This window comes from Procambarus clarkii, chromosome 33 (assembly GCF_040958095.1).
Source record: "Procambarus clarkii isolate CNS0578487 chromosome 33, FALCON_Pclarkii_2.0, whole genome shotgun sequence".
Lineage (NCBI taxonomy): Eukaryota > Metazoa > Arthropoda > Malacostraca > Decapoda > Cambaridae > Procambarus > Procambarus clarkii.
This window is the reverse complement of record NC_091182.1, coordinates 15,311,873-15,333,665: the sequence shown is the minus strand read 5'-3', so window position 1 is coordinate 15,333,665 and position 21,793 is coordinate 15,311,873. Positions and strand designations below refer to the sequence as shown.

Here is a 21,793-nt window from a genome sequence, read left to right as displayed (position 1 = left end):
ATTAGCCTCCACTGGCAAAATCTGGGTGCAGTACAAGAATATCTTCCAATATTCCTGAGTGTATGAAGTAATTACAGAGCTCAAAATACCTCATACCATTTGGTATGAAGTCACTGATAACAGGGCAATCACAGATATAGTGTTGGAGAGTATGTTCTCTCAAGTAGGACTGAAAACAGATTTTTTTTCCACCAAGAGGACTATAAACCAATGGAACCGCCTACCCGCTGAAGCCGTAAATGCCAAATTCCAGCTAAAAAATATCATTAAGACAATTGGCGGGCCCTTTAACAAGCCGCCGGGTTTCTGTCCTCTTCGAGGTCACTAGATAGTTAGTGGCCCTTGGGTAAATTCAGGAAATATATACAATAATTGTCAGCGCATCTTCCGAGCAACAAGGACAGCTACACAGTATCTCTTAGAATTACGTAGGTAAACAACAAATGTAACATATTTGTTTACTACAATGTCGGTGCTGGCTGTAGAAGTTGAAAAAACATTGTTTTATTTCAAAATATACTAATTTTATAAGAAAATTTGACGTAAATAGGAGGCAGTAGAGTTCCGATAAGCCAGCGCTAAATCTTCAATATGAAGAATGTTGCTGCTCTCTGATTGGCCAAACGAAACACAGTAGTGACCTCTATCGGCACGCAGGTGAACCAACAAATTTCTTCCTAAGTGGACGTTATTGAATTGCACCTAAGCGGGGCCTCGTAGCCTGGTGGATAGCGCGCAGGACTCGTAATTCTGTGGCGCGGGTTCGATTCCCGCACGAGGCAGAAACAAATGGGCAAAGTTTCTTTCACCCTGAATGCCCCTGTTACCTAGCAGTAAATAGGTACCTGGGAGTTAGTCAGCTGTCATGGGCTGCTTCCTGGGGGTGGAGGCCTGGTCGAGGACCGGGCCGCGGGGACACTATTAGCCCCGAAATCATCTCAAGATAAGCATCTTCTTAGGGCACACTTAGGAACCTTCGTAGCAAACCCACTTACGAAGAAATACACAGAGCTTCCTGAATCTAGGTCCAGGCCTCCATCCCCAGGAAGCAGCCCGTGACAGCTGACTAACACCCAGGTACCTATTTTACTGCTAGGTAACAGGAGCATAGGGTGAAAGAAACTCTGCCCATTGTTTCTCGCCGGCGCCTGGGATCGAACCCAAGACCACAGGATCACAAGTCCAGTGTGCTGTCCTGAGGCTTCTAACACTCTTGGAACATAACATAGAAGAGGCTTGTAACACTCTTGGAACACAACTTAGAAGAGGCTTGTAACACTCATGGAACAAAACTTTGAAGAGGCTTGTAACAAATGTTGAGTAAGTACTGGGATGCTGAGCGTGTGAGGAGTGGTCAGCCAACTTCAACATTGATCAAGTGACTGAAGGTTTAATATGGCAGCGAGGGCAGTTATAACTATGTAAAACACTGGTATTATAGAGCAAGATAAGAACCAGCTATCACTTACTTAACTGGGATGACCAGGACAGTCAATAGAGCAGTAGCCAACACAGACACCACAGCGTCGAGGGAAGGTGGAAGCCGCGTCTTATTGTTTACTCTTGAGGAAAGGAACAGCAGCGCGCGGAGCGGCGGCTCCACCAAGCTTGGCCATGACGTCACCGTTAACAGTGACGTTACACAAGCGGCCATGACGTCACCGTTAACAGTGACGTTACACAAGCGGCCATGACGTCACCGTTAACAGTGACGTTACACAAGCGGCCATGACGTCACCGATAACAGTGACGCTACACAAGCGGCCATGACGTCACCGTTAACAGTGACGTTACACAAGCGGCCATGACGTCACCGTTAACAGTGACGTTACACAAGCGGCCATGACGTCACCGTTAACAGTGACGTTACACAAGCGGCCATGACGTCACCGTTAACAGTGACGTTACACAAGCGGCCATGACGTCACCGTTAACAGTGACGCTACACAAGCGGCCATGACGTCACCGTTAACAGTGACGTTACACAAGCGGCCATGACGTCACTGTTAACAGTGACGTTACACAAGCGGCCATGACGTCACCGTTAACAGTGACGTTACACAAGCGGCCATGACGTCACCGTTAACAGTGACGTTACACAAGCCGCCATGACGTCACCGTTAACAGTGACGTTACACAAGCGGCCATGACGTCACCGTTAATCAGTGACGTTACACAAGCGGCCATGACGTCACCGTTAACAGTGACGTTACACAAGCGGCCATGACGTCACCGTTAACAGTGACGTTACACAAGCGGCCATGACGTCACCGATAACAGTGACGCTACACAAGCGGCCATGACGTCACCGTTAACAGTGACGTTACACAAGCGGCCATGACGTCACCGTTAACAGTGACGTTACACAAGCGGCCATGACGTCACCGTTAACAGTGACGTTACACAAGCGGTCATGACGTCACCGTTAACAGTGACGTTACACAAGCGGCCATGACGTCACCGTTAACAGTGACGCTACACAAGCGGCCATGACGTCACCGTTAACAGTGACGTAGTTACACAAGCGGCCATGACGTCACTGTTAACAGTGACGTTACACAAGCGGCCATGACGTCACCGTTAACAGTGACGTTACACAAGCGGCCATGACGTCACCGTTAACAGTGACGTGACACAAGCCGCCATGACGTCACCGTTAACAGTGACGTTACACAAGCGGCCATGACGTCACCGTTAACAGTGACGTTACACAAGCGGCCATGACGTCACCGTTAACAGTGACGTTACACAAGCGGCCATGACGTCACCGTTAACAGTGACGTTACACAAGCCGTCATGACGCCACCGTTAACAGTGACGTTACACAAGCGGCCATGACGTCACCGTTAACAGTGACGCTACACAAGCCGTCATGACGTCACCGTTAACAGTGACGCTACACAAGCGGTCATGACGTCACCGTTAACAGTGACGCTACACAAGCGGCCATGACGTCACCGTTAACAGTGACGTTACACAAGCCGCCATGACGTCACCGTTAACAGTGACGTTACACAAGCCGCCATGACGTCACTGTTAACAGTGACGTTACACAAGCGGCCATGACGTCACTGTTAACAGTGACGTTACACAAGCCGCCATGACGTCACCGTTAACAGTGACGTTACACGAGCCGTCATGACGTCACTGTTAACAGTGACGTTACACAAGCGGCCATGACGTCACTGTTAACAGTGACGTTACACAAGCGGCCATGACGTCACCGTTACTAGTGACGTTACACAAAATTATGAGAAGGATTAAGACAGAGGAGGACAGCTTGAGGCTTCAAGAAGACCTGGACAAGCTGCAGGAATGGTCGAACAAATGGCTGTTAGAGTTTAACCCAAGCAAATAAATAAATAAATAAATAAATAAATAAATAAATAAATAAATAAATAAATAAATAAATAAATGTTTATTTAGGTAAGGTACATACATACAAGAGATTTTACAAAGTTTCTTGGATTAATAGATAGAGCTAGTACATACAATGCCTAAAGCCACTATTACGCAAAGCGTTTCGGGCAGGAAAAACATTAATGACTAAAGCTTAATACTAATGGGTATAAAGAATAAAATGTGTTGAGAACAAATAAAAATAGAGGTAAAAGAGGGGGGGAACATGGCTGAAAAAGCAGCACAAATACAATTACAAATTATTACAGACAATTACATTCAAACAGCGTTGTTTTGAAAAAAAAAAAAAACAGACATGGGTTGACAACAGAGGGGTAGGGTAAGTTACAGGGAATTTATTAGGTAGTGCTTCGTTTTTATCTTAAACTGGTTGAGAGAGGTACAGTCGTTAACATGGTTGGGAAGGTCATTCCACATTCTAGGTCCCTTGATTTGAAGAGCATTTCTAGTTTAATTAAGTCGTACTCTAGGAATATCAAAACTGTATTTATTTCTGGCGTGGTGCTCATGGGTTCTGTTACAACCTTCTATGAAGCTTTTGAGATCAGGATTGGCATTATAGTTTAGCGTTTTATATATGTATAATACACATGAGAGAATGTGCAGTGACTTAATGTCTAACATATTCAGAGATTTGAGTAGGGGTACCGAGTGATGTCTGGGGCCAGAATTGGATATTGTCCTAATAGCAGCTTTGTGTTGAGTAATTAGAGGACGTAAGTGATTTTGGGTAGTAGAGCCCCAAGCACAAATACCATAGTTGAGATATGGGTAGATAAGGGAGTAATAGAGAGTCACCAGGGCAGGGCGTGGTACATAATATCTGATCTCAGAAAGAATGCCCACAGTTTTTGAAACTTTTTTTGATATGTTTAGAATGTGTCCCTGGAAATTCAGCTTGTGGTCAATGAGAATGCCAAGGAATTTGCCATCTAATTTGTTACAAATTTGGGTATTGTTTATTTTGAGATTTATTTGATTAGAGGATTTATTGCCAAACAGAATATAGAAAGTTTTGTCAATGTTAAGGGTGAGTTTGTTGGCAGTTAGCCACAGATGGACTTTATTTAGCTCAGTATTTACTGTGGCATTTAGAGCAAGGGGATCAGGACTGGAGTAAATGAAGGTTGTGTCGTCAGCAAATAGAATTGGTTTGAGGTGTTGGGAGGCATTTGGAAGGTCATTAATGTAGATGAGAAAGAGGAGAGGGCCAAGTATGCTGCCCTGGGGAACACCAATGTTGATGGGTAGGGTGGGAGAAATTGTATTATTCACAGAAACATATTGGAGCCTGTCAGTAAGGTAAGATTTGAGGTATTGTAGGGAGTGTCCTCTGACTCCATGATGATGTAATTTAAGAAGAAGGTTTTGGTGGTTGACAGTATCAAAAGCTTTACGCAGGTCCACAAACAACCCAACAGGGAACTCATTTTTATCAAGAGCTATAATCTTTAACGTTTTCTGGTTAGTTATGTTAGATTTGATTAAAAATACTCATTCTACTTGTTAACATCATAAATTAAATTTGCGATAATTTGAGCAGAGAAGTTCGACGACTGGATCACTGTGTACAGAAGGTTGATATGCCAGCAAACACTTTCCAGAGAGCAATATATCTTGGATAAGTCGCTCCACGACATTGTTGCTTGGACCATCGACTTCCTTTGATATTACATATTTACATCTTATTTTGTTATGAAATTATATTTTTTCAGAGTAAAATTATGTTTTCTCATGTTCTGCATCCAGCATCCACATTATAGTGAGTAAATATACCATATTACTTCATTGCTGACGTAATGCTAGGAGGGTTTGAGTAGCTTTGGGTCTTTAGTGGACAGAATCTCCAATAGATGGGGCGAGAGTCGCCCCATCTCTCTCGCCCGGGCGGTAGTCGAAACTTAAATTAAAATTGCTATATCATTGGTCTCCAACATGATATATTTCCTTTGGTGCACTCACAGTAACGATTATAGCTCAGTCTTTCTGGAGGCATGTAATATTTTAGGCTTCATTAGCGAATCTTTGTTAATTACACAACATATTGGCAAGTGCGTAGGCGTCTGCACTCCATGACCGAAAAGCTACTGAACGAAACTATAAAAAACATATATATCTTCACTTGAGCTTTATATATGTCTAATGTAATGTATTTAAAATAAAGCTTATATTTCTATCTTTCTTAATACATATAAAACATTTGTGTTTATTAACGAATTTACGTAAAATAAACATTGTTCTGAGAGAGTTGCTCTGTCGCTAAGTCTATGCGGGGGTCGGAGCTCGGCGATTATTAAAATACATGAATCTTCATTAGAACTTTAATTATGTCTATGATAAAGTGTTTAAAATGAGCCTTATATTCCTATCTTTCTTGAGGCATATAAAAAATTTACGATTATTTACAAATTTAAGTGAAATAAACATTCTTCTGAGAGAGAGTTGCTCCGTCGATCGATCTGTCCGGAGTCGGAGCTCTGCTATTATAAAAGTACACGTATCTTCGCTTTAAATTTAAATATGCCCATGGTAAGGTATTTAGAACGAAGCTTATATATCTGTCTTTCTTGTGACATATAAAACTCTTACGTTTATTAAGGAATCTGCGTGAAATAGGCATGGTTCTGAGATGAATGCTGCGGTTTTAGAGCTCGACGAGCGATGAAAACTGCCACTTTTATACAACTACAAATATCTTCGGTTTTACCTAAAATATTTGTCTGGTAGAGGTTTTATATATAGATCGCGTTTCTGTCTTTCTTCTGACTAATAAATAATTTTGGTTTAATCAGTTATCAAGATGTTTTCAACAATATTCTTTCAGCGTTCGTCTTTTCCAACTTGGGCGACCCTTTTGGAAGCACGATACTTGGGTTAACTCATCCTATAGTTGGGTCTGTTTCCAACTGGGGTTCGAATATCTACACGCGGCAATGGACGCCATACACATCCAGTGGGTGTTATTGGACCCCATACCCATTCTATGGGTGGTTGGAGCCCCATACCCATCCTGTGGGTGGTTGGAGCCCCATACCCATGCTATGGGTGGTTGGAGCCCCATATCCATTCTATGGGTGGTTGGAGCCCCGGCCATACCCATACTGTGGGTTGTAGTGGACGCCATACTCATCCTGTGGGTAGTATTGGACCCCATACCCTTCCTGTGGGTGGATATGGTCCCCATACTCATCCTGTGGGTGGATGTGACTCTCATACCCATCCTGTGGGTGGTATTGGACCCCTTACCCACCTAACAGGTGGTAGTGGACAATATACCCATCCTGTAGTTGCTATAGTAGACACAATACCATCCTGTTTGCAGTAGTTTACCCCATAGACATTCCAACGTAACATCGTTTTCTGTTAGTGTTCCTACAAAACATCCTTTAAAGATTTGTAAAGCACAAACTATGGTATATAATATTGATTGGTGAAGCACTGTTATTCTATGCAATAATTTTTAGTGCATATTATAATTTACTAAGAACAACTAATATTTCTCAAAACAAAACTACGAGCCTTCAATAGGAAGTAGCTGATCTGTAATATTCTAAGAGCATGGACAATAGTAGGTAAATTTCACAACCCATATGGGACCTGAAAACTACAATTTTCCTTATAATTGAACCAATCACGACTATTCTGCTATCTAGGTTGACGGACGGGTACTGTGAGACGTAAATTGGTACGTGAGGAAGAGTTTGGGCCTTGGAAAAAAAAAGTAACTGGGAATATATCACATATTTACTAATTCATATTCAACATATTGACTTTAAGCATTAAGTCATATATGTGTTGTCTTGTGTGAGAACGGGTTGCACCTTCAGAGGTGTGTGCCAATTTATTTCGGTTCCTCTTTCAGGATGAGGACTGTGCTGCCTTGAAGGACCCGACCTTTTTTGAATTCGGGTTTGTCTTTGCCTTTTGGTTGAATTATGAGGTTTCCAATTCTTTCTGGCTTGTGGACAACCCATTATTTTCTATGGATTTTGTGATACCTGAACACTTGCATGGCATGAAGTCAGTTTGGTGTTTCAGGTGTTCTGAATAGTTCTTCTTTTGCATTGCTTGAGGCTTGCCTGTTTGTGCTGTCCTTACCCCAGACTGGGGGAATGTGGTAGCTACATATTTGGTTTCCAATGCTCTCTGGTGTCTTATTTCACAGAGGATCACAGGGCTCATCTTCAGGTAGACACAGTTTCGTGCAGTTTGGCTGTGATTGAGCAGTTCTCTGATCAGCTTTGGGGGTGGCCTAGATACCTTGTCAGCAGTGTCTGAGATTGCTGCCTTGTTATCTGCGATTTGGGCTTTGGAGGTATTGCCCAAGCAACTCACTTTTCGCCTTCTGGAGGCAGTGGCAGGCTTCTATTTTGATTCATTGGTTTGCTGACAAGCTGTGTTGGCCCATGCATTAGAATCAACGTGGTCCCTTACCCTGTTGTCATTCTCCTATTTTTGTCTCTCTTGTTTCCAGAGGAGACAGTTTCTTTGGGTTTGTCGGCTGTGGATGTTGCCTTTCATCCCCTCGGATGTCTTTTTCTGCAACAGGGTTCTGCCTTTGCTGCATGGGAGAGGCATGCAAAGCTCCCAGCACTCTTTGTCATATAACGCTTTGAAAGTACTGACGGTCTTGTCCTCCACCATCTTCTTACTAACTTGTTCCAACCGTGTACCACTCTGTTTGCGAAAGTGAATTTTCTTATATTTCTTTGGCATCTGTGTTTAGTTAGTTTAAATCTATGACCTCTTGTTCTTGAAGTTCCAGGTCTCAGAAAATCTTCCCTATCAATTTTATCAATTCCTGTTACTATTTTGTACGGAGTGATCATATCACTCCTTTTTCTTCTGTCTTCTAGTTTTGGCATATTTAATGCCTCTAACCTCTCTTTGTAGCTCTTGTCCTTCAGTTCTGGGAGCCACTTAGTGGCATGTCTTTGCACCTTTTCCAGTTTATTGATGTGCTTCTTAACACTTTCGCGCGCCCGGCGAAGGTAAAAAAAAAGTGGTATGTGCACACGGCGTTTTTGACGCTTAAGCGTAAAAACAAAAATGTGTATACTCTTTTTACTCTCCTGACCTTAGTTCTCGAGCTACGTATTTCATTTTGGTACCAACGTGTTCGCAATAAAATTCTCTAGAAGAACATCAGTAAAAAAAGTCACGAAACGTATAGGGATACCAACACCAAATAAATAACTACGAATATGACTTGCCGTGAGCGCCCAATGGTGTACCAGTGATCCATGGTGTACCAGTGAACTTCCCTGAGACAGAGCTGTCTGCCGCATTTACGAAATTTGATGTGGTGTCGAGACATCAGTTTGCCTTTCTGCGTGGTGGATGGCTGCAGGGGCTCTGTCTGGGTGCACGTATGTTGCACACTGGGATTATTCCCTCCCGGGTGGTGGTGTGTGGATTCTACGTGAGGGTCTTCTACCAGGGCCAGATGCGCTCCTGCTTCAGGTGTGGTGAGGAGGGTCACTTCGCTGCTGGTTGCCGTGCTCCTCGAACAGAGGACCTGTCGGTGTTTCGTAAGGATGATTTTCTGCACTTGCCGGGGAGTGGGTCGTCCCCGGTTGGTCAGCACTCTATGGATGTGCCTGGTGGAGACTCGACCCTCTTCTTTCCCTGGGAAGAGGGTCGAGGCTTTGATTGGTGTGGTGTGTGTATGGCGGGTGTTCCTCTCTTTGTTCCTCCTCCGTCGGCCGTGAAGTCCAGCGGTGAAGAAGGCGCTGCTTGCGACGTGGGTTCCGGGGAGGCAGGAGACGAGGGGGCCGACCGGGTGGTGGCGTTGGAGGATCAGAGCGATTCGTTGCATGGTGTTGGCACCTGGAAGCTTCAGAGGTGTCCTCGTCCGCCTGCTGCTGTAGGTTCATATTCTGGGTTGCAGTGGGTGGTTGGGTTTGGTGTTGCAGGTGCGGTTCCCACGGAGGATTCCAATGTTACCCCTGGGGGATGCGTGGAGTTGGGGGTGTCCTGATGTTCTTCCAATGTCGCCCACTGTCGTATGTGCGTCCATAAACGGCCGAGGTTTGAATGCTCTTGCGGTCCAGTTGGGCCCGGTGAATGTTCTCCAGGTGTGTGGATGTGGCTCTGATACAGGAGCATAATGTTAGTGATGTGTCAGTGCTTCGGGGTTTGTGTGCTGATTATCATATTGTGCTGAACCCGACAAGGATGTCCTTTGGGGGGCCTCTTATGTTATTTTCTAGGAGAGCATCCATGTCCGTGCTTCAGAGAGTTGGATGAGGATGGTTGGGTTTTGTTTGTTCGGGTGGAGCTTTTGGAGGTCGTGATTTCGTTCCTGACGGTGAACGCCCCCTCGGGGGCGGTGCGTCACCAGGAGCGGGAGGAGTTTTTTTTGGGTGGGGCTTCTCTCCTTCCTGCGTCATGATATGCGGGGCATGATTTTTTTGGGGGCGTTTAAATTGTGTGACGAGTGCATGGGACTGTAGTAGCGCTCACCTGCATAATGTTTCAGATGCGCTGTTGGAGGTTGTGCGCTCTTGCGGGCTCTGCTCTGAATCTGCTCTATCCAATGGTGTCATTCAAAACCAAATTGGGAATGACGCATATGGAATTTCGAGATATATTGGCAATGATATTAACGTGGATTGGTAGCCGAATGGCTACCCAAACTACATTTTTGATTACACTGCTATATTCTGCACCAAAAGTTGCCGTGGTATGCCAAATTTCATAACTCTGGGTACTAGTCGTGAATTAACAAAGGGTCTAAGTTGGTAATTTTTGTGGTATTTATGCATTAATGGGACGAGAGCCCATTCAGTATGGACCTAATATTTAAGAACCAAAGCAGATTGACCTCTAATATTTTGCACATTTTCATTTGGGGTCTAGGGCTACTTTATTACAAAATTTCATTAGATTTAGAAAGGGTCGAGTGGGAGGCCTTTGGTGAATTCACATGGAATGACCCATACACCAGCCACTGTCAGACTCGGCACATCTTCCCAAATTCTAGATAATGCACAGACAACTTTCCTATAACATATGGAGTGGTAATGGCAATGGAAGAGGCAACTAGAGCTCAAAATTTTCATATCAGTCAACCTATAAGGATAAATTACAATGACACAACCAGACCAAAAGACTGCAATTTATCTAGAAATGGAAATATTACTACAAGGAAAATCTGTATGCTTGCAAAAGCTGGACCCTTCAGGAAGATGCACACGAGTCGTGCTGTTGAGATACCCAGTCGACTTAACACTAGATCCAATACTAAACCGCAAGCAAATCTTGAATGCGGAATGATGGCTCACAAAAATATACAAAAGTAGTGACACGTCTGGTTCTTGTGACAGTCATGGGATATGCGCCACAAACATTAAATCTTTGAAATTGGAGAATGTACCGACTGAGAGCATACGTCCCGGAACCCCTGCGCTGCTTCAGATGTCAAATATGGCCACCATCAAACACGCGGCACAGAGCAGGAGAGATGTGGAGCGTAAAGCCTGAGGCATCCAACCAAAGACATTATAACAAAGCGCAAGACTACCCAGATCACAACAGCCAAATGTCCAAGTTAAGGTGGCAATCATCGTGCTAGGAGAACAATCTGAGCCACACAAAAAGAAAAGGTGCAGACAGCTGAGGTCAGGATAATGAACAGACCAGCACTACATACAGACACCAACGTCTGGAAAACTCTTGCACAGCCACGACAGATATGCACTCAAAGAACTTCATTTCCCGACTCAATCAACTCCAAATTAGAAAATAAACACAACACTGCAGAAATACATGGTGAAATATAATTACTTTGGTTCAATACAAGATTTACAGTTTTACGTAGGTACAGCAGAAAAAAAACTTTGAAGATCATGGCTTAAGACCGTTATTAATTGCTTACAGATAACGCAGACTGCCTCCCAAAAAGACTCAATAAATCACTTGTATAATGGACACGATCGTGCATTAGACCACAGTTACATAGGAAACAGTATGAGAAAAGACGGAACACAAGAGGACGAACACGACATGGACACACTACCAATAACAATCGGATAGTCAGGATACCAGTCCATAACGATCCACAAAAGCGGCTGCAGGAAACAGTAGCCACTCAGAATGAATATGTTGTAATGCAAGAGACAGACATGAACAATCAGTACAGTTTGATATGTAGCAACACCAACAACGAAATATTGGACGACAGAGATGCAATCAGATAACACCAGAAACCGGCATAAATAATTAATGCAGAATCAATTTCTGTTGGTGTTACCTGTCTTAATAGAACTTTTCTATGGAATCGACCTCCATATTCTCCGCTTCGCAAGCAAGTAGTCATTGCAAATCGGACAGCATTGATTAAATAATAATTATATTTGTTTTGTAAACATTGACTTTTAAGCAGAGGTATGCCAGAGTAAAGCTGTACGGCCAAATACGGGATTACACTTGTATGAGAGTGGAACTCTTCAAGGAGGAGTCCTCAGTCCTTGTCCTTTTACCATCCTAACTTTTGCCTTAGTCATGAGACCCTGCATCTCCTGTCTTACCCTGACAAATTGTTCAGTGTTAACACCCTAATGACTGGTGCCAACATAAAGACTTACACTTTTTATGGTTAATGACTGAGCAAAAATGCTTACAATTTAATCAAATTCGACATTCCTTTTAAGTTCAATCTACCTGTCTCTGATATTCCTGTTTATCTGTACCTCACCATTCAAGTGTCATACACACCAGTCACCAAGAAAGGTAATGAGAATCTTGCTCTTATCAAAGCTGTTACACTTGAAACAATTGCTCCTCCATCGAAAATTTTAGATCTCATGAGCACTGTCTACCCTGATGGCTCGGTCCCATCTTCTACTGGACGGACTGCAGCAGCATTTAGATTTTATAGAAATAACACATGCACAATACTGTCGGTGTCCTGTTGAACAACTGGCTATACTCCACACAAGAACAACTAGCAGCACTTTAACTAGCTACCAATAGCATTAAAAAACATAGAGGGAAGAAAAATATTTAGTCATTCAAAATCTGCTCTTCAACCAATCGAAAACTTCAGGAAGATCGACAGCAAGAGCCTCGTACTACCAATTATAAATGACCTGGAGATGCCTGGCTGCGCAACCAGAGGGTGCAGACGTCGGGATTCAGCTGTCAGTAGTCGTCTGCCGTTGCTAAACGGTGGTTTGCTGTGGGGGGGTGTGGTGCGCCCGCTGGTCGGGTCTCCGCCTGTCAGTATGGACGCGGCTGGTACTAGCCGTATTTGGAGGATCGACACTGTACGGCTGGACTTTTCTGTTGCTGTGAACTGGCCCGTTGAAGAGATTGCTCTCCTGGACATCCTCCGTGTTGACGTCCTCGAGCTCCTGGGCCTCGAGAAGTTATCGCCTACCGTATTGCAGTGTCGTTCGCCACGTCCCGTGTTTAATAGGAGTTTGGGCTCGCTGGGATGGCCGCACGCTTCCTCTTCCGGATTCGGCTGTATCTGTGGAGATCTCGGATCTCTGGGGGCCATTGTCGTTTGTGAGTGTTTACGGCGTGCCGGTGACCTTCCCCGAGGCGGCCCTCATGTCCTTGTTTACGCGGTTTAGGACAGTGGTGAAGCCCTATACCGTCTAGGTTCTCGTTTCGTGGGCTCTCTCTATGGACCTTTTATCAAGGTCAAACCCGCACGTGTTTCCGGTGTGGTGCTGAGGGCCACGTAGCTACCGGTTGCGACGCTCCTCATGCTGAGGGCCCTTCAGTTTTCCTGGAGGATGACTTTTCCCGCTTATCTGTGCGTGTGGATTCCCTGGCAGATCCTCGCTCTGTGCAGGTGCCTGGTGTGGTTCCCGCGGCGGTTCCAGTTGTCGCTCTGTCTGGACCTGGACCTCCGCGGGACTCGATGCGGTGCCTGACGTCGACTGGAGTGCACGCCCTAGTGGGCGGGCCGGTGTGCGGCCCTGTGACCAGCGTCCCAGGGGGAAACCCATCCCTTTCGTCCTCTCGTCCGGTGAGGTGGTCAGCTCTGAAGCAACTGTGGTTTTTGAGTGTGATGACCTGGTACTTCCTGTTCCCTGGTGCCCATCTACCATCTGGGTTCCACGGGCGCAGTGTTTTGTCTCAGGAGTGCCGAATTTGATGCCTCGGCCTATTGCGGATACTGGACATCTGCTTCCTGAAGTTTTCCTACTTGTTTGGGAAGCTTATTGCTTAAGGTTTCCAACTCGGGAGTACCCGGAAAAGTACGAGTGATTGGTGTTTGGTTTCTGTCTGTGTTGTGCGTGATGTTTCCCCGGTGCCTTCCTTGCGTGCACAGGTGGGTGCCCTTGTCTGTACGTGTGGGTGTTGTTCTTGCCCATGCGTGGCCTGTTTTGTTGTGTTTGCCATTTTTGTGCTTTGCCTTTGGTACAAGTGTTTGTGTTGTGGGTGTTTGGTGTAATTTCTTTTCTGTTGTTGCGCACGCCCCGTGTATTGTGTTGGGATGGCGGGCGGTGTGGTTGTGTACAGTCGCGTGTGCGTGTTTATTTTCTTGTCCACGTGAATTGCTTTATTATTTTTACAACATTTCTGTTATTTCTGTCTATATTTCCCTGTTTATGTATTTGCTGTATTTATTTTTTAATGTTTCCTGTATTTTTGTGTCTATATCAGTGGTTTCGGAGGCCTGTTGTTGTTATGTACTATTATGCACCTGTGTTTGGGTAGTTGGGCTGGGCTTGTTTGTGTGTGCTCGTTCTGTATTCGTGTACTTACGGTTTTGTGGATGTGACTATGTTTTATGTTATTTATATCTTGAGCTATTTATTTGTAACGTTCTGTTTTTTGTGATCAATCCAGTGCCCGTTTCAGGGTTTTCTCTTTTTGTGCCTTGTATCATGTTTTCTTTCTTGGTTTTTGTTGGGTATGCTTTGTTTGCATCTGTGCTTACTTATTTTGTTATATTTGTCCTTTATATATTTATGAATTTGTTATTCTGCTGTTGTCTGTTGGTACCTTGTGTATTTCTTTCATAAAAATAAAAAAAAATTATAAATGACCTAATCGCTGCACAGAGTAAAGGGTTACGATTTAACTTTGCATGGATACCATCACACAAATATAGGCCATCATAATGCACACAAATATAATCCATCATAATGAGACATTGCAGCCTAAATAGCGTGTAACAAAGCTGAAGTTAAATTAGACCTGGGTATCCCCATCTCTGCTGTCAAAACCCTATTGTTCCAAACGCTCAGGTCTGAGAGATACATTACCGACTCCTAACGACCTGAAAGCACCAGTATAAAAAGCTATGATTTGTTCAGGTCTGAAACCTACATTTATGGGCAGCACTAAATGTCCACCAGACTGCGCGACAGTGGTTGCCAGGATCAGGTTGGGTTAGTTACCTGTGGCAGGTGGCTACGGGTGATGGATCTCCCAATCCTGAGCACTCCAGATGCAAACTGTGTGAGCAGGAACTGGGGTATGATCTTGCACACTACATCACCGAAAGTCCAGTTATCAGACCATTCAGACCCGTTAGCATGAGGTACTAAGTTTTGCAATAACTTTATTCACATCGTGTTTTTGAGGATATCCTAATAATGCACCCAAAATTTGCCAGAACAGGCAAATACGGCCCCGAATGACTAACCATCCTATGTGATGGGGATTTAATCACGTAGCTAGCTTTTTGACACTGTACTCTTCCCTCATATAGTCTAGCATATCTGCACAAATGCACATGTACCTTAATATGTTAATAATAATAATGATGATAAAAAGTTACCATGGCATTTGCAGAAATTAAATTAGTAAGCTATGCTGATATAGCATTAGTCGCCAAAGGTCCTTCACTCTTGAATAAAGCACAAGTAGCACTAGATAAAGTAACGGACGAATGTAGCATTTTAGGGCTCAACATATCTGCAGAGAAACCCAAGGCAATGAAACACGGTGACAACACTCCAGACAGGCACCTACGCATTCCCGACATTAACCTTCAGTGGGTTACACAACTCTGGTATCTTCGGGGGATTAATTCTAAAATGACATTCAGCCAGTAAATTCAATATCAGAAGGCATATAATTGCGACTGAGCAATTATCACATGGTACATGGCGACTGAGCATTATCATCACAATAAGAGCAATCACATGGCACAGTCTAGGAGCTGGACAGTATTAATGTTTTACATAGGCATCGTTCGTTCCCTAGTTCCTTATGCAGCGTTTTCCTTAATCACTATTCCTCCAGACCAATCAGCCAGTCCTCCAAACAAAGATCCAAAAGTGATTCCATGCACCCGCCAAACCCTCCGTTTATGAATGAAAAACGGTATACACACGACTCTCAACCGATTTCATTAGAACACTTCCGGAACAAGTGCTTCACTGACGAATTTTGTTCGAACCACAACGCTGTAAATGCTTCACCCACGCACTACAAATACAAAGTCAACAGAACCTAAACACCTAACCTAACCTAACCTTTGCCTATATATGCACAATATGCTATTATATTATATTAATTTATCTTTGAGAAAATTCCCGTTTTGAATGAACAGCACGTAAAAATTTTGGAGTGCATCCTTGGGGTCGACTGCTGGATGTAATGGACTTTAGTCAAGGACGAGCTGGGCCAATGGGCACAGGTTGAGGTTTTTCAAAACGAGGTAATGAGACATGACATGAGCTCCTAGATGAACGAAAATATTAAGCCTATGACTAGAATTTAAACTAACATCGGTTGAAATAACCATAAATGGGCTTGATGCATTGACCAAGATAATGATTAGACAAAGAATAGGTTCACTTGAAATTATAATCACTGGAGCACCAACTCGGAACCGAAGAGCTTCAGACTCCAGCACGTGGACCCATTGTGCAATAAACACATCATACATAAGAGGTCACAAATACAATCACTGAGTGGGTTGTCGACGAAATACATGCAGACTTCTTTATGCAGGCCCCTTGGTAATCCATCTGCCAGCAGACTTTAAGATCATTGCACTTTAAGAAAAAAAGAATCTGCCTATTCCCGATCTGTTGTTTCATTGCACAGATGAATACGAAGCAAACTTACCTGACAGCTTCACTTCACTGACGGATCAGTAGACCAGCAGGGACAAGAATCTGGAGCTGCAGTTAAGGCAGTAAATTCTGAAGCTAGTTGGAGAGACTCAAACAGGTGTTCTACCTTACAAAAATGCTAGCCATTCAAAAGGCTTTGGAACCTGCTCTTGTTGAACAGACATTGCAACATCCATCTGACTACAAATGTCATAGCATTAATGTGAACACTCGACAGTTAAGATTGGAGGATACTTATGCAAACTTGCAACAAAGAGAAAAAACTAGACATTTACATACTAGTTTAGCACAGATTAAGTAAATAATTGAGGGGAATGCCAAAGATGTTCAGTGACCACAACACAGCAGCTGCAACAGCAGTATCAGTGGGATGGATCACGAATTTGACCAACTACGAGCCACTTATTTAGATGAAAGGGAGTAATAGAAAAACGGGGATTGCACCAGCCTTCAATGACTTAAATGTAAAGATATGGTTATGAAAACCAGGTCTTTAGCAGCACACGCAGGCCAGAGATGAAATGATACGTGAAACAGCTTCTGAAATTGCACCATATAGAATATTTTGATTTTTGTCTAATTCAGGCCTTCCCCACAGTCATTGATATCCACCCTACAAATGTACTAGGTGGCCCAGAAAATGTTTAAGTTTGTGGGAAAGTGCGAGTTGCACGATTTTGTTTATAACGTCAGCTTTGAAAAATTCGCAAGGGAAGGTATTAGCCTAGTACTACAAATTTGGCTCCTGTGACAGTTGTAGGGGAGTTCGTTCCCATGTTGGGCGTGATTGGCTACAGCCCTGCACCTTCCTCTAATCAATAGGAAAGGTGCAGGGCTGTACCTTCCTATTGTTTTGGGCGAACCGAGCTACCAGACAGCTCGTAGGTCCCGATGATGTAACTGTTATCTCAGACTTGGACGAGGAAGGACGTATACGTGAGTGCTCAAAGATTTTTACTGGATTACCTTTTGTATTGTAAAGTGTAGCTTTAAAGAGGCAGCAATAGACCTCTGCTTTACGTGAGGGGCGGCTGATGACATTTTGAAGAGGTATATGGGATGGAAGAGGCTGTGCAATAAAGACTGATGCAGGAGGGCCTAGTGAGGGGTCGCTCCACAGCTTAATGAAGTGACCAAGGACATCAGCCACAACCCTAAGAGTAACTGTGGACAGTGCAGTCACCCTCCAGGTCCTCAAGGCAGTCCCAACGAAGTGAGGGAGTCGGTAAGTGACCAGTGCAAACGAAGTGCCGATGTGGAAGTGGCCAGTGACAATTTTCACTGAAAGTCAGAAAGTTAGTGACAGGAAACATTACACACTGATGCAGGAAGGCAGTGATTAATGAGGATTTACCTGTCGAGCCGAGAAACTATTGGTCAGCAGAGACGGTTAGTGTTAAATATTGGTCAACAAGTAGTGACAGTGGTTGCGTGGTTCTCGGCGCTAGTGTAGCTTATTAGTGTGTGAAGCCACTTCCCGACAGCTACACGGGGAAGGCGAGCAGGCTAGTAGGGCGAAGTGCCTTCGCAACAGCTTAGCCCAAGAGGGTTCAGGAAGGGCCCCGGGAATGCGATCTGTGACACTTAGGAGGAAGCCCAGTAGTGGCGGGCTCCGCAATGAGGAAGCTCGAATGTGAGGCTAGTGAATACCCACCGAGGCTACTGGAAAGTGGAGTGGATTGAAGGGTGTACCCAACATCGGAGGACAACTGGTGAGGGAGTGACATCATTAGAGACAGCATCTGATGCAGTGGCGAGACTTGGGCCAGGAGCAGCTCTTCGCCCCAGCTGATATTAGCCAACTGTTATTACCCCTCTCCCATATCCCCTTATGGTCAGGAGCACCGTACGGAACAAGTTTTATAATATAATTGTCAGGATATGCTTTGTTTTGCATTTATTAAGGTGTGCTGATTACTAATGTGGCATAATCTTCAAGCTAAATCTGTAGCCTAGTAGCTGTTAGAGGTCATCTTCTGAATTTTGGCCAAGAGAATTTAAATTAAATGAAATTTTGGCTCAAAACCTTATGATTATTGGATTATTACTCATTTGTCAGTGTCACTATTTACCAGTATCTCTGTAATGGAGTGAAAACTGAAAACCATGGCTGAGAACGGCTAATAAATACTAAGTGAATGAGGCTAGTGCTACCAGTGTGTTGTATTTATTATTCTCGGTAAATGTTAGTTCTTTTTAGTTACCGTACTCCCCTCTATTATGCTTTGCCATAACACCTATGAGTTAGTGAACTCGCGCCACCACTGAGTATTAGAATAATTCAAGACTGTCCAACACTGCAGGAATGGTTTAAAAACACACATGAGAGGGAGGAGGAGATGCAGGCTAAGTTACCGTTGTGATCAGTTATTTTAATGCATTATCACAATTTAATTATAATTATTACATATATAATTATAATATCATAAATGAACCAATTTTTAAAAATTTCTAAAAAAAAAATTGATTTAACTTCCTCAATGTGTCAAATTGAAAGTAATTGTTTAGAATCTGCACTAGGCGGAACATGTTCTACGGCATACTTGTTAGCTGCTCTGGTTTTGAGCAATAATTTGTGCTTAGTGCATTTTAGTTTGCACTTTAATTCTAGACTTTAAGCAGTTGGCATTTCTCTTCTAAGGCAGTTTTGTAGTTTTCAACCTCGTCCTTCCCCCTCCCCATCCGACCCGTTGACGCCACGAGGGGGCTTGGTGGTCGGCTGCCAGTGTGTGATGCTCCATGGGAGAGTCCTCTGTCCTTTCGAGGCCTTATGGTCCTGCTGCTATCTTCTCCAATTATGCCAGATAGCTTTTCCTTTTCCTTATGTTTCGTTTTTCTCCCACCTCTTCTATCTACTTGTCGTTTCCTGCCGACCTTTTGCTTGTTTTGGTTATTCTTTTGGACTTCTTCTATTTTGATGCCTGGGTGCTTGGGGAGGCATATTCTTGTGCCTGTAGAACTGTAGTATTCAACGTCGATTGTGAGGGGAACCTTTTATTGTCAATCCTCCTTTCGCCACTGAGCCCGATCTCGACGGATTGACGATTCTTAAGGTGGCGTTTGTGGGGTGTAAACTCACGACGCACCCCTAGGGGGCACCGGCATGATCGGCGATAGCTTCTTGTTGGGTGTCCTGCCTCTAATTGTGGCTCCATGGTGGGTATGGGGGCACATTCGTGAATGAATGTTTTTCCTCTCGTTTCATGTCGAATTCTGTTTTTTTCCCTTCTCAAGCTCGTGAGGTGGGCAACCAAGCCCAGAGTCGGACCGTGTTGGAAGACCGGGCTCTGTAGCCCCCGTTGCATTGGGCCCCGACCTTGCTCCTCCTCCTGACCCTCCTGACTACTCCCCCCGGCTCCCCTCACTCCACTATGGTTGGGTCGAGCCACAAACCCCCAGTGGTGACCACCTCGTCCCCTGGCACAGCTCAGTTTCCAGTAGTGCCTACTGCGCGTTTTAACCCCTCTCTCTGGGGGTTCTAAACGCCACGCCATGGCCTCGCCACGGCCGCTCTTGTTCGATTCCTTCTCATGCTGATGCGTTTGAAGCTTCGTGGGCCAAATACTTTGATCTCCTCCCTCTTGATTCTACACCACCTGACGATTTCTCCCTCCATAGGCACCTTGTTAATTCGGTGGATGCCTCTGTTACCTTCAACCCCACCGGTGTCGGTACATGTGTTGTTGCTGCTCCTTCTCAGGAGGTAGCCTCCCGCTTGGCCGCCTTATCCTGCCTTGGCGAGACAACTGTTCGGGTCTCCATGAACGCTCGGTTGAATGCCAGTGTTGGCACTATTCTCCTCCTGCCCTAGGTTGCGACCGGTGCTCGGAATCTGCAGGAATGCCACGATGATATTCAGCAAGTCATCGAAGCCCAGGGCCATTCTGTCCTCCAGGTGGATACGTTTACTCGTCCTCCTCGTGGTCGTCGGTCGTCGCCATCAACCCCTTCGGGTTGTGAAGATTACCTTTGATGGTAGGACCCTTCCACCCTCTGTCATTCTTGCTGGTGCGAGGTGCTCCGTCCAGGAGTACATTCCCTGTCCTCAGCTCTGTAACAAGTGCTGGAGGTTTGGGCATGGAGCCCTCCGCTGCTCCAGTACTCTCTCTGTCCTGTGTGTGGGGACAAGGGTCACTTTAAGTCGGAGTGAACTTCTCCCCAGGCTTGCTGCTTCAATTGCGGTAAGGCCCACTCTACCTTCTCCCACACGTGTATATATCACAAGCTTGAGGCAGCCGTCCTCAACTTGAAGCACCGGGAACGTTTGTCTTTTCCCGAGGCGAGGCGCCAAGTTTGCCGTCTTCCCCCTAATGCTAACGTCTCTTATGCTCGCGTGTTGCGCTCTTCCTCTTCTCGTCCTTCCCGCCTTCCTCAGTCTCACAACCGTTTCCGGGCCTTAGACCCAGACATGCCCACCGCCTCTTCTGTTCCTTTGTGTTCTGTCCCGGAGGATCCCCCTCGTGCCTCTCTGTCTGGGGTTCCCCTTCTTTCTTCCCAGTCTGTCGTGTCTCTTGTCTTCTTCCTCGTCTCCCCCCGATCCTCCTTCCCATCCTTCTCTTCTGTCTCTTCGCCCTCCACGCCTCCTGTCAGTGCGGGCTGATGTCCATCGCTCTCCCAACGGCCGACGTGTGTACTCTCAATCTGTTTCTCCTGTTGAGATGCTAGAATTTGTTGCCTATATCATTGTTGCTGGGACACCTGTCTCTTTGACTCAGAAGTGTAAGCCTGGCTCCTCTCCATCCTCCTCCCCGGTGGGTAAGAAGGCTTCGCTTTCTTCCTCGCCCCCTACCTCTGACTCTCTCGCTCCATCCCCTCCCGTTTCGGTGGTTCCGTCACCTGTTCCTGCTATGGAGGTCTCTTTGGCCCCCGCTTCTCTCTCGGTTGCTGCCCTTGCTGAGGTGCACTCCCTGGTTTCTGCCCCTCCTGCTGATGTCCTTGACCCTCGGTTCCCCCCCTCTTCCCTTCCAGACCCCGATCGTCTGCCTAGGTCTGTCCTCAAGCTCCCCTCCCTCTTTCTTTACTCAGTTTACCCATGCCCCCTAACCCTGACATCGCTGAACCTGATCCGGCGCTTCTTTAGCATGCTGTGTTCCCTTTTCGCCTTTGTCTCTTTGTTGTTTTCTGTTGCTGTCATTTCTATTCTTGTCAATGTCTATTCTTCAATGGAACATTCGTGGTTATTACACCAATTTCCTTGAACTCCAACTTCTGCTTTCACGATTTTCGCTCCTATGTGTCTGTCTCCAGGAGCCGATGTTAGGTGCTCGTCCTGGTCGCTTTTGTGGCTACTCCTTACTCTCCCCCCCCCTCCAGCTGTTGCT

At 45.1% G+C, this 21,793-nt stretch overlaps 2 protein-coding genes across 2 annotated transcripts in view; one reads left to right on the top strand and one right to left on the bottom strand.

Annotated features, from left to right (window-relative positions):
• LOC123753343 (zinc finger protein 84) overlaps positions 1 to 1,598 on the bottom strand; it is a 110,546-nt gene extending 108,948 nt beyond the window's left edge. The window contains exon 1 of the mRNA XM_045735339.2: positions 1,470 to 1,598. The gene's annotated coding sequence lies outside the window, so the exon portion shown is untranslated. The remainder of the gene's footprint in view (positions 1 to 1,469) is intronic.
• LOC138370860 (uncharacterized) overlaps positions 1 to 21,793 on the top strand; it is a 300,961-nt gene that overhangs the window by 256,250 nt on the left and 22,918 nt on the right. The window lies entirely within an intron of this gene.